Source organism: Vombatus ursinus, unplaced genomic scaffold (genome assembly GCF_900497805.2).
Source record: "Vombatus ursinus unplaced genomic scaffold, bare-nosed wombat genome assembly UNPS02014786.1, whole genome shotgun sequence".
NCBI classification, from domain to species: Eukaryota; Metazoa; Chordata; class Mammalia; order Diprotodontia; family Vombatidae; genus Vombatus; species Vombatus ursinus.
Genome location: NW_020954564.1, coordinates 25,812,628 through 25,827,649, shown reverse-complemented (window position 1 = coordinate 25,827,649; position 15,022 = coordinate 25,812,628).

The window sequence follows — 15,022 nt, the reverse complement described above, 5'->3', positions numbered from 1 at the left end:
TCTCTCTCTCTCTCTCTCTCTCTCTCTCTCTCTCTCTCTCTCTCTCTGTGTCTGTCTTTGTCTCTCTGTGTCTGTCTTTGTTTCTGTCTCTCTATCTCTCTGTCTCTCATCTTTCTCTCTCTGTCTCTGTCTCTGTCTCTCCCTCTTTCTTTCTCATGATGGTATATTATTTGGGCAACTAAAGCTGTTTGAAAAGCAAGTTTCACAATTGCCAACACTGACTAAGAAAGAAGGAAGGTAAGCCAGAGAAGAAAGTTATAGGATGAAAGTTAGCCCAGTAGGTCCCTGGCCCCTATTGATAACCATGTACTACAGATAATAGCTCAGGTGTTGATGACCAGTGGGAAGGAGTATTCACCCCCAGTTCAGGTTTTGGAGGTTATATTCCAGGATGCTACTTAAGCTCAGCAACTGAGTTCATACACTGTAAGGACACCAAAGGAACTCATTAAGAGGGGTCAGTTTGCTCCTCATTATCCATGTGGTCAGGGTGGGCACCTGTGCTCTGGGCATTAAAGAAGAGAACTGATCTTCAATATAACAGAAACCCTGTCCTACACACAGGTAGCAAGAATCAGTGAAGGGTGAAAGGAGACTGGGGCAATGACTCTTTCTGGGCCCATTTCTCCAGAACTCACAGCACGACAGGCTGAAGGTGGCCCTTAATAGGCCCTAATGGCTAAGAAAGTAGAAGGTAGAATATGGAGAGTATCAGTAAAGTGGGGAAAAAAAGATGGGCAGATCTCATTAGTTAATTCAGTTTCATCTTGTTTCTTCTTGTCTCCAGGCTTGTATATTGTCTGCTTCTGTCTGCTAAATAGTTTAAACCTTCCCCCCAAAATAGGGACAGAGAGATTAGTTGGCAAAGGAGGTAGAGGGATACATCTGTCGAAGTACAAGGTGAAATGAGGTTGGTATATCTCATTAGGTAATTGGATTGCATTTTCTGCTTTGTCTACTTATGTATATTAAATAAATTAAGCCTCACCTTCTAAGTGGGGACAGAAAGCCTGGAGTCAGAGGATCATAGAATTAGCACTAAAAGGGACCTTCCAAAGGTCACCTAAATCTACTCTAATCCCTGCTCCCTTCATTTTACAGATGAGCAAAATGAAGCATGGAGAGGGCAAACAAGTTAGCCAAGGTCATACAAGGGGTATGTACCAGAGCCAGGATTCATTCAGGGTAACATTTAGATGGGGCAGCTAGGTGGTGCAGTGGATAGAGTGCTAGGCCTGGAGTCATAGAGACTCATCTTCATGATCTCAAATCTGGCCTCAGATGCTTCCTAGCCTGTGACCCTGGGCAAGTCACTTAACTCTGTTTACTTCAGTTTCCTCATCTGTAAAATGAGCTGGAGAAGGAAATGGCAAACCTCTCCAGTATTGTGACCCAAATGGGGTTACAAAGAGTGGACACGACTCAACAACAACATGGATTTAGAGGTGAAAGGACTTTTGACATTGTCTAACCATGTTTTTATACAGGACCCAGAGGCTAATAAGGAAATCCTGTGGACAAATGGAGGCAAACTCTACTCTGGAGTCATTTTACTTCACCAGGTAGCTTGCAAAAACTTTTCACACTTAATTCAAGGCCCTTGATTGGAGCTGATTGATTGAAAATGTGTTCTCACCTAGTTAAGGCAACATAGCTTAAAAGGATTGGAGTGCTCTGTGATCCCACCCTTACACAGAGAAGTAGAGATTCTAATGTAAGGAAGCAAATTTAACCCCACAGGTGACATTGAGATTTGTTAGGGTGGGAGTCATCACTGAAAGGTTCTGAAAGGTTATACCTTATTCAAAAGGGACAGAATAAGTAAAACAAACATTTATTATTATTTTATAACATATTATACATTATTATATTATAATAATATGTAATCATATTATAAATATATATTATTTATTATTTATAGTCAATAAACATTTATTAAACACCTACTATGTGCCAGGCTTTGTGCTAAGTGCTGGGGATGCAAAAATGGGCAAAAGAGAGTCCCTGCCCTCAAGGAGCTTACAATCTAATGGGGGAGACAACATGCAAACGAATATATACAAAGCAAGCTATATGTAGGATAAATAGGAACTAATCAAAAGAAGGAAGGCACTAGAATTAAGAGGGGTTAGAGAAGGCTTCCTGTAGAAGTTGGGATTTTAGTTGAGATGTAAAGGTTGTTGTTTTTGTTGTTGTGTCCTTCCTTCTTGAAGAGAACCAATGACTTCATCAAAGTGATGTCTTGACTTGCAAGTGAATTGGATACGAGTGGGGCAGAGCTTCACAAAGCCTTCAGCCTCATCATCAATCGATGGCCCAGGATGCAGTGGATAACCTTGCCCTTCCTAAATTAAAGTCTTTCCCAGATCTCAGTCTGTCTGAGGACATGCCCATTCAATGATTACAGGCTGGGTAAGAGTTGAGACAAAAGATGGCTCAATAGTTGTTAGTGTTCTAAGCAATGATGGTGATAAGCATGTGACTCGTGGTGTTATTCATTTTCTAACCTGACTTCAACTCAGTCCTCCTCAGAGATCTGCCAGGGAGGTCAGTAGTTACAGTGGAGGAGGGAGAGCATTGCAGCATGGGGGACAGTCAGAGAGAATGCCTGAAGCTAAGAGGCCTTTTCTCTGACTGATGGCAACTACTAGCTGCCAATCACAGGTAAGATTTATAAGACAGTCAATGTATGTTCAAAGGAAAGCCCTACAAATTTGAAGCTGTCATTCTTACACTTTCTTTTTTAGAAGGAGATCAGAGGAACCTGAGCAACATTCTGGTTGTGTCTGACCATTCTATACATCATACCATGCTGCTTTACTATGGGAAGGGTTGAGATCAAGGGCACAAGTAGAGGGGTTAGAGTTAGCAAGGAGAAAAACCACCTTTTTCTCTGAGGCTGGAGCAAAGAAGGAAAGAATGGATAAAGCTGGGGAAGACTGTGACACTTACAGTACAGATAATAAGAGAGCTCACCATGGATGGCTTTAATTTTCATAGTAAATTGGGAGATGACCCTGGGCAAGTCACTTATGCTCAGTCTACCTGTTTCTTCATTTGTAAAATGGGCATGTTAAAAGTAATTACCTCCCAGGGTTGTTGTGAAAATAAAATGAGATGACATTTGTAAAGAGCTTTGAAAACTTTAAAGTGCCCTATAAATGCTGTTTGTCATCATCATCTATTAAGATACATTGAGGGGCAGCTAGGTGGCGCAGTGGATAGAGCACAGACCCTGGATTCAGGAGGACCTGAGTTCAAATCCAGCCTCAGACACATAACACTTATTAGATGTGTGACCCTGGGCAAGTCACTTAACCCCATTGCCTAACTAAAAAAAAAAAAAAAGATGCATTGGGATGACAGTAGCACTGGTGGCTTGAGAAGAGATCAAAATGTCTGGAACAGCTACTAGAGGTTAGGGTAGCAATCAGAAAAGAATAAAAGAAATGTCAAGTGGCATTGAGAGCCCATTTGAGATGAGATGAGATGAATTTTTAATGGACTCAATCAGCACAGTTGTTGACTTCCTTCAGCAACTGAGGAGTTAAATTGGGGAATGAAGATAGTGGGAATGACCTAGGATTGTAAGAGTGTCAAGAGTGAAAAGCAAAAGGAACAAGGGATTCAAGGCTAATCTGGCTAACTATAAGTAAGGAATCCAGAAAAGTAAGGACAGAATATGGATAATAGAAAGAAAAAAAAAGGTAAGGATAGAGGGACTAGAGTTCATGGAGAATGAAGAATAGGTTTTAGGAATACTGGGGCAGAGTCTTTTATGACGCAGAGAGGAAGACAGCAGTACAGGACATTAGGTTCTGGGAAGGAAACTTTCAAGATCATTGAAACAGGACAGTTTTGGGGTAGAGTAAGGTCTGATGAATAACTGTGGCTGAGGTAGAGTAGAAATGGTTCATAGGAACTAAGGAGATTGATCAACTGGAAGGCCAAGAATGTTCAAATAGATATCATCAATGTAATGATTGAAGTCTTCAAGTATGAGAACAGGAATTGAGATAAAAAGGACTGTGAGTCAGATATTGAAATCCTTGAGAAAAAGTAGAAGAGTAACCTGGAACAGGACTAGTAGATGACAGCAACAAAGATTCTATACTATTCAAGTAAGTGTCTGCTGTGTGCCAGTCACTGTTGGAGGGCCTAAAGATACAAAGAATAAATCAGACAGTCCCTGCCCTCCATTGACTCACATTCTACTAAGGGAACCAGAGATGGTCATATTAACTGAAGGAGCAAATCTCAGTAGAAAAGAGAATTATGAATAATGGAAGTAGACTGAAAGAAATGATAGTGGAGAACAAGGGGTACTGATGATTCCTTCTCCAGATCCAGAATGTGTTAAGAGGAAGAAAAGGGGGTACAGGAGAAGGAGCAACCATTACTGGAAATGGTAGTCAAGGTGGAATCATTACCTAGAAAAAGCCAATTTCCTGTGAGCAAAAGATGGAAAGAGGATGAGAGAGAGAGGTATAAGTTGAAGAGGAGTTTGTCAGCGTTACTCCAGACCCAGGAAGCACCCCTCTTCCACAGAGATTTCCAGCCCTTTGCAGAGCCAGCCTCAAGCAGACCCAGGTTCAGTCTTGGAATTTTGGATTTTTAAAAGAGGAGCCCAGGCCTTTTCTCTCATTGCTAGGCTCATTATGCCTGGACCACAAAGTTCTGGAGAAAAATCTCTTAAAGCTCAGGAATGTCTCATATCTATGGTCTCTCCAAAAGGGATGAACAGGGCCCTTTTTAAAAAAAGTCACTCACAGTACAAAATCATAGACATCAGGTAAAGGAAAATGATTTATTTCCTCCACCACAAAAGAAATGTTTAAAATACAAAAGACTCATAAATATGCATGAATACATACTTAAAACATAAACTATAACTCCTCACTTTTATTCTGCTCTCTTGGGAGGTAGGAAAGTCTCCCAGGAGACTTGTGGGTCTGCTGAACAGATTTCACTTTCCTCTCAGTCTGCACTGTCTGAAAATGTGCAAGTCAGATCTTCTGACTGATGATTCTTTCTCCTGATCCAGTGTGTGTTTAGAGGAAGAAGGGGGAGTGCAAAAGAAGGAGCAACCATTACTGGAAAAGGTAGTCAAGAATATTGTTGTTGCTTGTTTTTCGTCCTAGAAGAGGACCACGACATCAGGGCGGTGACACCATGATATGCAAGTGAATTGGATTTAAGTGAAGAGGGCTGTGCAATGTCCCCAGCCTCACTTTCTCCTTAAATCCAATTCACTTGCATGTCATAGGTCACCGCCCTGATGTCATGGTCCTCTTCTAGACTGAAGGACAAACAACTACCTCTGTGAGTAGAAATAGGACTGGGGACCCAACTGGAACTGGCCAGTTGGGCAACACAGCTTGCTTGCTTGCTTCCTTCCTTCCTTCCTTCCTTCCTTCCTTCCTTCCTTTCTCTCTTTCTCTCTTCCTTTCTTGTTTTCTCTTCCTTCCACATAGGGTATCATACCCTTACCTGCAGGTGCTTTGCCCAAAGGAATATAAATTTTGATCACTGAAACCTTTTTTTTTTATAAACCTCGCCTCAAACCCAATTCACTCTGACTCTCACTCTTGACAATTGGTTAACAATAAGTACTTGGTCATTGTTTGGGCACTGATTAGCTCAGAGTGAATGTAGATAGCAATTGTTTCTGTTTTGGTCAGAAACCCTGAGGGTCTTCCCCTCCCAGATTGATTTTTTTTTTTTGACTAGGTAAAGAGGCCATTCTCTGCCTCATTTCTTACCTAGACTTAATCACTGAATGGTTGTTGCCTCAGTCAAACTGAGACCTGTTAAAGACCTTAGCTTAAAAAGGCCAAGGCCTCCCACTGCATTCAGGGCCATCTCCAGTCATCCTGATCTATATCTCGCCAATGGACCCAGTCAAGGATGAATCATTACCTAGAGAAAGCAAATTTCTGTGAGCAAAAGATGGAAAAAGTGTGAGAAGAAGAGATCTAAGTTGAAGAGAAGTTTGTCAGTGTTACTCAAGACCCAGGAAGCACCCCTCTCCCACAAAGAGTTCTAGCCTTTTGCAGACTCAGCCTCAAGCAGACCCAGATGACAGCTGGGGCACATCTTAGTCTTTGTCAGTACTTCCAGCTGCAAAAAGGATCAGGTCAATGGTTATTACCTTCTCTAAAAAGTCTGTAGTTTCAAGAATCACTTCTGACCAGGCAACCATCACCCGTCTCTAGAATTCTTGGCCTCCCAAAATCAAAAGGAAGCTTCTGGTCTGGAAACATCCATTTCTCAGAATTGTTTATCATTGACCTGGGCTCAGGGAAAGAAACACAAAGCAGAAGAAACAGCCAGGGACTCGAGGTCCCATCTGTGCCAGGATGCTTGTCTTTCTGAAGGCCCTCCAATAATTAGCATTTTCTGTTTTTGTCATCTTCCCCAATCTGGTGAGTGTAAGGAAGAACCTGAGTTGTTTTAATTTGCATTTCCCTAATTATTAATGATTCAGCATTACCTTCCCTTTATTTTTTTTAACTTTTCTTTTATTCTGAACTTAACAAATACCAAAAGAGACAAAGACAGAAAGCGTGAGAGAACATTTCCATATACAAAGTATAACAGATGATTATCTCTGTTACATACAGCTTGCTTTTTAAAGTATATAATAAATTCAACATGTTACTTTCAAAGTTGTCTTGCTTATTTGTGTTTCTGTTTGAACTTCTTCCTGTTCTATGAATTTTTTAAAAAAGCTTCAATTACTCTTTGACTCTTTTTCTTTCTTCTTTTTTTTTTTGCAACTCTACCACTAGCTCCTCTCTCCTTCCCAAATCCCCTCCAAATTAAAAGAAAAAGAAAAACACAACTCTTATAACAAATTAGTCAACCAAACAAATTCACACATTTTCCATGTCCAAATATGTATATCTCATTCTCTACCTTGAGTCCATCAACTCTGTTGGGAAAATTGGAAATTGTCTGGCAGAAATAGGGCATAGACCAATATCTTATACCATTTACCAAGATAAAGTCAAAATGGATACATGACCTAGATATAAAGGGAGATATTATAAGAAAATTTTAAGAACATGGAACATATTACTTATCAGACTTATGGGTAGGTAAACAATTTATGAATAAATAAGAGCTAGAGAGCATTGTGAAGCTTAAAATGGATAATTTAGATTATATCAAATTAAAAAAGGTTTTATACAAAAAACCAATGTAGCCAAGATCAGGAGGAAAGCAGAAGATTGGGGGTGGAGGATTTTATAAACAGTATCTCAGATAAAGGTCTCAAATCTCAAATACAGAAAGAATTTTTTCAAATCTATAAGAATACAAGTCATTCACCAATTGATAAATGGTCAAAAGATACAAACAGGCAGTTTTCCAATAAAATCAAAACAATTTATAGTCATATAAAAATGTTCTAAATCATTAAAAGCAAATCAAAACAATCTTGAGATACCATTTTACACCTATCGGATTTGGCTAAAAATAATAGAAGGGCAAAGCAACAAATGTTTGAGGGGATATAGAAAAAGTGGGACACATTCATTGTTGATGGAATTGTGAACTAATCCAACCATTTTGGAAAGCAATCTGGAATTATACTCAAAGAGTTATTAAACTGCCTTTGACCCAGCAATACCACTGCTTGGTCTATTTCTGAAGATAATTAGGGAAAAAGGAAAAGAACCTATATCTTCTAAAATATTTATAACAGAACTCCTTATAGTGGCAAAGAAATGGAAATTGCAGGAATGCCTGTCAATTGGGGAATGACTAAACACATGGTGATGGAATATTACTGTGCTATAAGAAATGATGAGCTCATTGATTTTAGAAAAACATGGAAAGACTTGCATAAAAAAATGAAGAGTGAAATGAGCAGAACCAAGGGGACATTGTGTACAGTAACAGCAATATTGTTTTAAGAACAACTTTGAACAACTAAGTGATTTTGATTATTACAAATACCCAAATTAACTTCAAAAGACCTATGAAGGAAGATAATATTTGCATCCAGAGGAAGAAATGATAAATAGAAGTATATATGGTATGGTTATAGTATAGTATGTATAGTATAGTTTCATATGGTAGCCATCTCTAGGGCAAAGGGGGAAAGATGGGAAAAAAGAAAGTTACATGGTAACTTTATTATATACTTAAAAGAAAAAGCAAATTGTACATAATAGATTTGCAGTTTCATATAAAATCCTCTTTTTTCTATTCTATTTTGTTATGGAAAGGCTTGTATTATTTCTTAAGTTCAGAATTTTTAAAAAGGGGGAAAAAGTATTAGACACAGATAAAAACACGTAACATCAGGGCACTCCAAAAGTGCAAAATAAGTATTCTTCAAGTTTAAAAAAATAATATAAAGCTAAAATTGAAAAAAAGAAGAAGGCAAGTAGCATACTTCATCATTGGTCCTCTGGAGTGGTGGTTCATCATTGCATTGGTGTAAATTCTTAAGTATTTCAAAGTTTGTCTTTACTATGTTTCTGTTACTATATAAATTATTCTCTGGGATCTGCTCACTTCACTTTCCATCAGTTCATACTAGTCTTCCCAGGTTTCTCTAAAACTACTCCCTTATTATTTGTAACATTCCATTATATCATTAGTCTATCATAATTTATTCAGCCATCCCCCAATTAATGGGCATCCCCTTAGTTCTTAGTTCTTTGCTATAACAAAAATAATTATTATAATTTTTTTTACATATGAGTCTTTTTCCTCTTGATATTTTTTGAGGTATAGGACTAGAAGTATAGTTGGGCCAAAGGGTATATGCAGTTTAGTGACTTTTGGGGTATGGTTCCAAATTGCTGTCCAGAATGGTTAAAACAATTCACACTCCCACCAATAGTGTGCAAGGGTGCTTGTCTTCCTGAAGTCCCTCCAACAACTGGCATTTTCCTTTTTTGTCATCTATACCAATCTGATAAGTGTGAGATAGAACCTCAATTGTTTTAATTTGCGTTTCCCTAATTATTAATGATTTGGAGTATTTTTAATTGTGATTGATAGATTTGATTTCTTCCTTTGAAACTGCCAGCTTATATCCTTATTTATTAGGGAATAACTGTCATTTTGTATACACACATGCATATATATATAAATATATATATACATACATACATATGTATGTATGTATGTATATATACATACATATATATGTATGTGTATATATATAATTAGTTCCTCATCTGTCTTTGATATTGGACCTTTATCAGAAAAACTGGCTACAAAGATTTTTCCCCAGTTAACTACTCCCCTTCTTATTTTAACTGCAATGACTTTCCGTAAAACCTTTTCAATTTTATGTATTCAAAGTTTTCTATTTTGTCTTCTATGATTTTCTTTATCTATTGTCTGATCATGAACTCACTCTAGTCACAGTTTCAAAAGGTGTTTTATTCCTTGCTCCTCTAGTTTGCTTACCTTTCTAGTCTTCTTACACATCAATCCTCTCCTCTTACTCTTCCATCCAGTCATTCTGGACCAGCACCGGTTCTACCTAAATGACACTACACCTCACTTCCCTCTCTCTTACGTGGAATATACTCCCTCCTCACCTCTGCCACTTGGAATCCTGAGGAATGGATGTTTCCAGACCAGAAGCTCCCTCATGATTTTTGGGAGGTCAGAAAATCCAGAGGTGGGTGAAAGTTGCCCAGCCAGAGGTGATTCTTAAAGCTAAACAGCATTTTAGAGGAGGTGATGACCATTGACCTGATCCTTTTTGTAGCTGGAAGGACTGAGAAAGCCCAAGATACAGTCTGACTGGCCAGAAGAGCTGACTTAGAATCATTGTTTAGACAGCACAGACTGAGAGGAAAGTGAAATCTGTTCAACAGTCCCACAAGTCTCCTGGGAGTCTTTCCTATCTCCCTAGAGAATAGAGTAAAAGTGATGGGTTTAGTTTATGTTTTAAGTATGTGCTTAAGGATACTTTTATTAAGACTCAGCTCAAATGCCACTTTCTACAAAAACCCTTTCCTGATCCCTCCCTGTACTCTTTCTCAAAATCAGCTTGCATTTATTTATATTATACTATTATACTTACATATATCTATGTTGTTTCCCCCATTAGAATGTTAGCTCCTTGAGGGTAGCACCTGTTTCATTTATGTCCTTGTATTTTTAGTGCCTAACACAGTGCCAAGTCAAACCGGTCTACATGCACAAGTGATCCCGTTCCACCCTGTCTCCTCCAACAGATTGGTCCCTTTGTCATTCATACTCCCTCACTTATTTTCAATCTCTCTCTATCTACTAGCTTCTCCTCTCCTGTTTCCAAATATACCCGTTTCTCCCTCATCATCAAAAACCCCTCACTTGACCCATCCATTCCCACTATCATCCCATATCTCTTCTTCCTTTTGTGGCTAAACTCCTTGAGAAGACCATCTACAGCTAGTGTCTCCACTTCCTTTCTTCCCATTCTTCTCTTAATATTCTACAGCCTAGTTTACAATCTCATAATTCAACCAAAACTACTTTTTCCAAAGTTACCAAATGACTTCTTAATTGCCAAATCTAATGGTCTTTTTCAATCCTCATCCTTCTTGACTTCTCTGCAGCCTTTGACCCTTTAAGCACCTTCTCCTTGGTACTTTATACTAGTTCCTAGTGTTTCCATGACACTAATCTATTCTGATTCTCTTACTTATATGATTGACCCTTCCCAGTCTCCTTTGTTGAATTTTTGTCCAGGTTACACCGCCTGAAGATGATTGCCCCCCTCCCTGCCCCCCCTGTTGCTCTTCTCTTTTCCCTCTATACTTTGTCATTTGGTGATTTCATCAGCTTTCGTGAATTTAATTATCATCTTTATGCTGATGGTTATTAAATCTATTTATCTAGCCTTAACCTCTGTCCAACCTTCAGACTTGCATCTCCAACTGCCTATTAGGCATCTTGAGCTGGAAACATAAACATCTTAAATTCACCATGAACAAAATTGAATTCATTTCACCCTGAAAGCCTTCCCCTCTTTCCAATTTCCCTATTATTATTAAGGGTACCACCAACTTCTTAAGTTAGAAGTTAGATGTGATCTTTGACTCCTCAATCTATCTCACCCAAATGGATATGGTATCCATATTCAATAAACTGAGAGGAATTCACTGCCCCCACCACCACCACCACCAAGCATCTCATTCCATTTTGGGGTAATGCTAAATCTGGGGCATTTAACCTGGCATGATGAACTTTTTTTGGTTAAATTTTGATAATTTTATTTCAAGATATTTGGCAACCTTTGTAATACTATTTATTTTAGTTAACGCGTTTAAAACTATTATTACGAGTAGGGATCCAGACTGCCAAAGATGAGAAGAGGGGTTTGTGACATAAAAAAAAAAAGTTAAGAACCTCTGCTCTAATTTCTGTTAAGAAGTTTCTCCTTATAAAGCTAAATCAGCCTCTGCAACTTCCCCTGGTTCCTAGTTCTGCCCTCTAGCATCAGGTAGAACAATTGTATTCTGTCTTCTACAGAGAGTTCTTCAAATACATGGAGATTAGGATCACATGCTCCATGAAGACCATTCTTCTCTAGGCTAAACATCCCAGGTTTCTTCAAACATCCGGATATGGCAAGCTCTCCAGGCCCCTCTCCCTGCTTTTCCCCTTCCTATGAGTGTTCTCCACCTTAACAATATCTCTACTGAATGTGGTGTCCAAAGCTAAAGAGAACATTCAAGGTGTGGCCTCATCAAGGGAGATTGGGATAGCTTTCCACTGCTCTGTTCTGGGCACTGGGCCCCTCTTTATGCAAACTGGAATTGCACTAGATTTATTTGGCTGCCATATCACATTGTTGACCCACATTAATCCATTGATTAATTAACTCATTGAACAAACATTTGTTAATATCCTACTATGTGCAGATGCTGGGCTAAGTACTCTTGGGTTTAGAATCCACTAAACCCCAAGATCTTTTTCAGACACATTGTTTTCTAGCCCAGGTCACATGGTGAGGGGAACCATGGCTTTCAAGCAGCTACATCAGTCTTCTTTCTCCATCAGAGTCCTCCATAAAGGTTGGTGTCAGCACTGTGAGAATGGACAGAAATGATGACAATAGACATTCTATTGTGAAAGAGGCCCCTCTAATCCACTGCAACCCAAATCTACTTCATTCCATTGTCCATCTCTTACCACAGTCTCAGTGAGATGCTTGGGCTATAGCCAAAGCCAGGGAAGTGTTATTGATGAAAGTAGGAAGAGTACTTTCTCTAGAAAGCAATGGCAGCCTCCCTCTGTCTGGATCCTTGGTGGTGAAGAAGGATTAAAGGCACTGTTTGGATGGGGTAGCTAGGTGGCACAGTGGACATCACAGACCATGGAATCAAGATGTGAGTTCAAATTCTGCCTTAGATACTTAATCTCTCTCAGTTTCTTCATCTGTAAAATGGGGATAATAACAGTACCTACTTCCCAGGGTTGTGGTAAAGATCAAATGAATTAAGATATATACAGTGACTTACAAACTTTTTAGTTGTTCAGTCATTTCAGTCATGTCTGACCCTTTGTGACCTTATTTGGGGTTTTCTTGGCGAAGATACTGGGGTAGTTTGCCATTTTCTTCTCCAGCTCACTTTACAGATGAGGAAACTGAGTGAAATAGAGTTAAGTGATAGAGTGGTTTGCCTGTGGTCATATGGCTAGTAAGTATCTAAAGCCAAATTTGAAATCAGGAATATGAGTCTTGCTGACTCCAGGCCTGGTACTCAATATCCACTTTACCATCTAGCTGCCCCTTGCAAACCTTAAAGTGGTATATTAATGCTAGTGATGATGATGGTAGTAGTGGTGGTGGTGATCAGCACATAGTGATGGATGAAGGATGGTCAAATGAGTAGGTGCTGATTTGCAAATGGCAGCTAGAAAAGCATTTGATAGAGGAGACCTTTCTGAGACTCCAGCCTCAAACACTCCAAGTTAGAGTGATAGTTTTGGGCACAGTGGATGCCAACCACATGAACCAGTGTCAATGGTGAGTAATCAGATAAGTGCTTGACCTAGGTGGAATTAAGAACTATTGACCCATACCTTTCCAATTACATGGAGATCCTCAGCTGCAACTGTGCCATATTAAATATGGTGATATAAGCCATGGCCAATGATTGATACTCTACACTCACAAGGACCAGACTCATTCTGGGGATCTTCTTCCTAGGGCATGTCTTTGGCTCATGCCTCCTCCTAGAAAGTCCCTACAAAATGCTAAAATTTGGCTTTTTTTTTCTGCCTCCACGGTCTCCCCTGGGAACTTCAGAATTTGACTCATTTTGATTCTAACCAATCAGTCAGCAAATATTTGTTAGGCACTAGTGCTGGGTTTCCCCTGAGAACGTCAAAATTTATCTTATGTCATAGAGTCATAGGATCATAGGTTTAGGGCTGAAAGGATCTTAGAGGTCCTTTAGTCCAATACCTTTATTTTACAGATAAGGAAACTGAAACCTAGAAACTTTAAGTAACTTATCCAAAGTCACAAAGGTAGTAAATGTCAAGTCAGGATTTGAACTCGGGTCCTCTGGCTCCAAATCCTTTCTACTACATCTACCAAGCTTCAAATTCTAGAATACTGTAAAAAAAATAGTGAAAGGATCCTTAGCTCCCACGTAAATACTCATGATAATAAGAGACAAAATGCAAGGCAGGATTAACACCAGAAAAATGCAGAGGGTTGACACCCCAGTCCATAAACAGTCAAGACCTTTTTTCTGTCAGGCCCCCTGCTATTACCTAAAACATAATCTAGATAGGGCAGCTAGGTGGCTCAGAGGATAGAGCACTGGGCCTTGAGCCAGGAAGGCTCATCTCCCTGAATTCAAATCTGGCCTCAGATACCTACTAGCTGTGTGACCCTGGGCAAGCCACTTAGTTTGCCTGTTTGCCTCAATTTCCTTGTCTGTTAAAAAAAAAATGTTCCAGAGACGGAAATGCAAACTACACCAATATCTTTGCCAAGAAAACTCCAAATAGGTTAACAAAGAGTCAGACATGACTGAAAGGACTGAACAACAACAACAAAAATCTAAACAGGCATGACCACTATATCACGCAAATGAGAGACTGGTAGAAAAAAGCCTTACCAGGAAGATGGTGGGAGTAGGTCAGAAAATTCCAAGTTCTCTAGATTTCCTCCTCAAACAAGACAAAATAGTGCCCCAGGGCAAAAGTATAGCTGCAAAAATAAACAAGAGGTGGAGAAGAGGAGTGGTCCTCCTGGGACAACTGGAGAAGACATGAGGAAAGACCCCAGGATGGAGGTTCCCAGTGACATGCAAACACCTCCAGGCTATCTCCCCCAAAACAACAAACAACAAGCCCTGGGGGCAGCTGGGAGGTAGCCTTGGCCTCAGCCACAGGAATTCTCACCTCACAGACAGTCAGAGAGAGGGAGATTGAAGGACCCTCTGCTGCTGAGGGATGCCAGGCCCAGCTGTACTGCTAAGATGCGTCCCAGGGCTACAGCTGAAGACAAGAAGGAGCCAGCGCACACCTGGTGGGTGGAGAAGCAGTGGGGCAGGGCAGCTACTGGCTGTGGGCACCTACAGAAAATCTGAGTTCTTGGTTTCCGTTCCAGAACCCAGGGGAGAGCTGAAGGTTACAGCCACTGGAGAGTCTTCAGGGAGCCAAGAGCATTTCCAGCATAGTGTGGTTGAGAGCCCCAGCTGTGGCTTGAAGGGGGGAAAAGAGTGCTGAGGTTGGGCCCTAGACAAAGCTCAGAAAATAACAGTAAGAAAGACCTGAAGCCAGAGAGGCACCATTCCCCCATACCCCAGGATTATAAAAACAAGCTTCTAAAATTTTTTAAAAAATAAAAAATAAAGATAAAAATGAGCAAGCAAAGGAGAAAGAACCCAACCATAGAAAGCTACTATGGGAATAGAGAAGACTGAAGTTTGTTTTCAGAGGAGGATACTAAAGCAAAAAAACCTCAACTATCCCAAAAAGTAACATCATATGGTCATCTGCTCAAAAAGAGATTTTGGGAGAAATTTAAAAGGACTTTAAA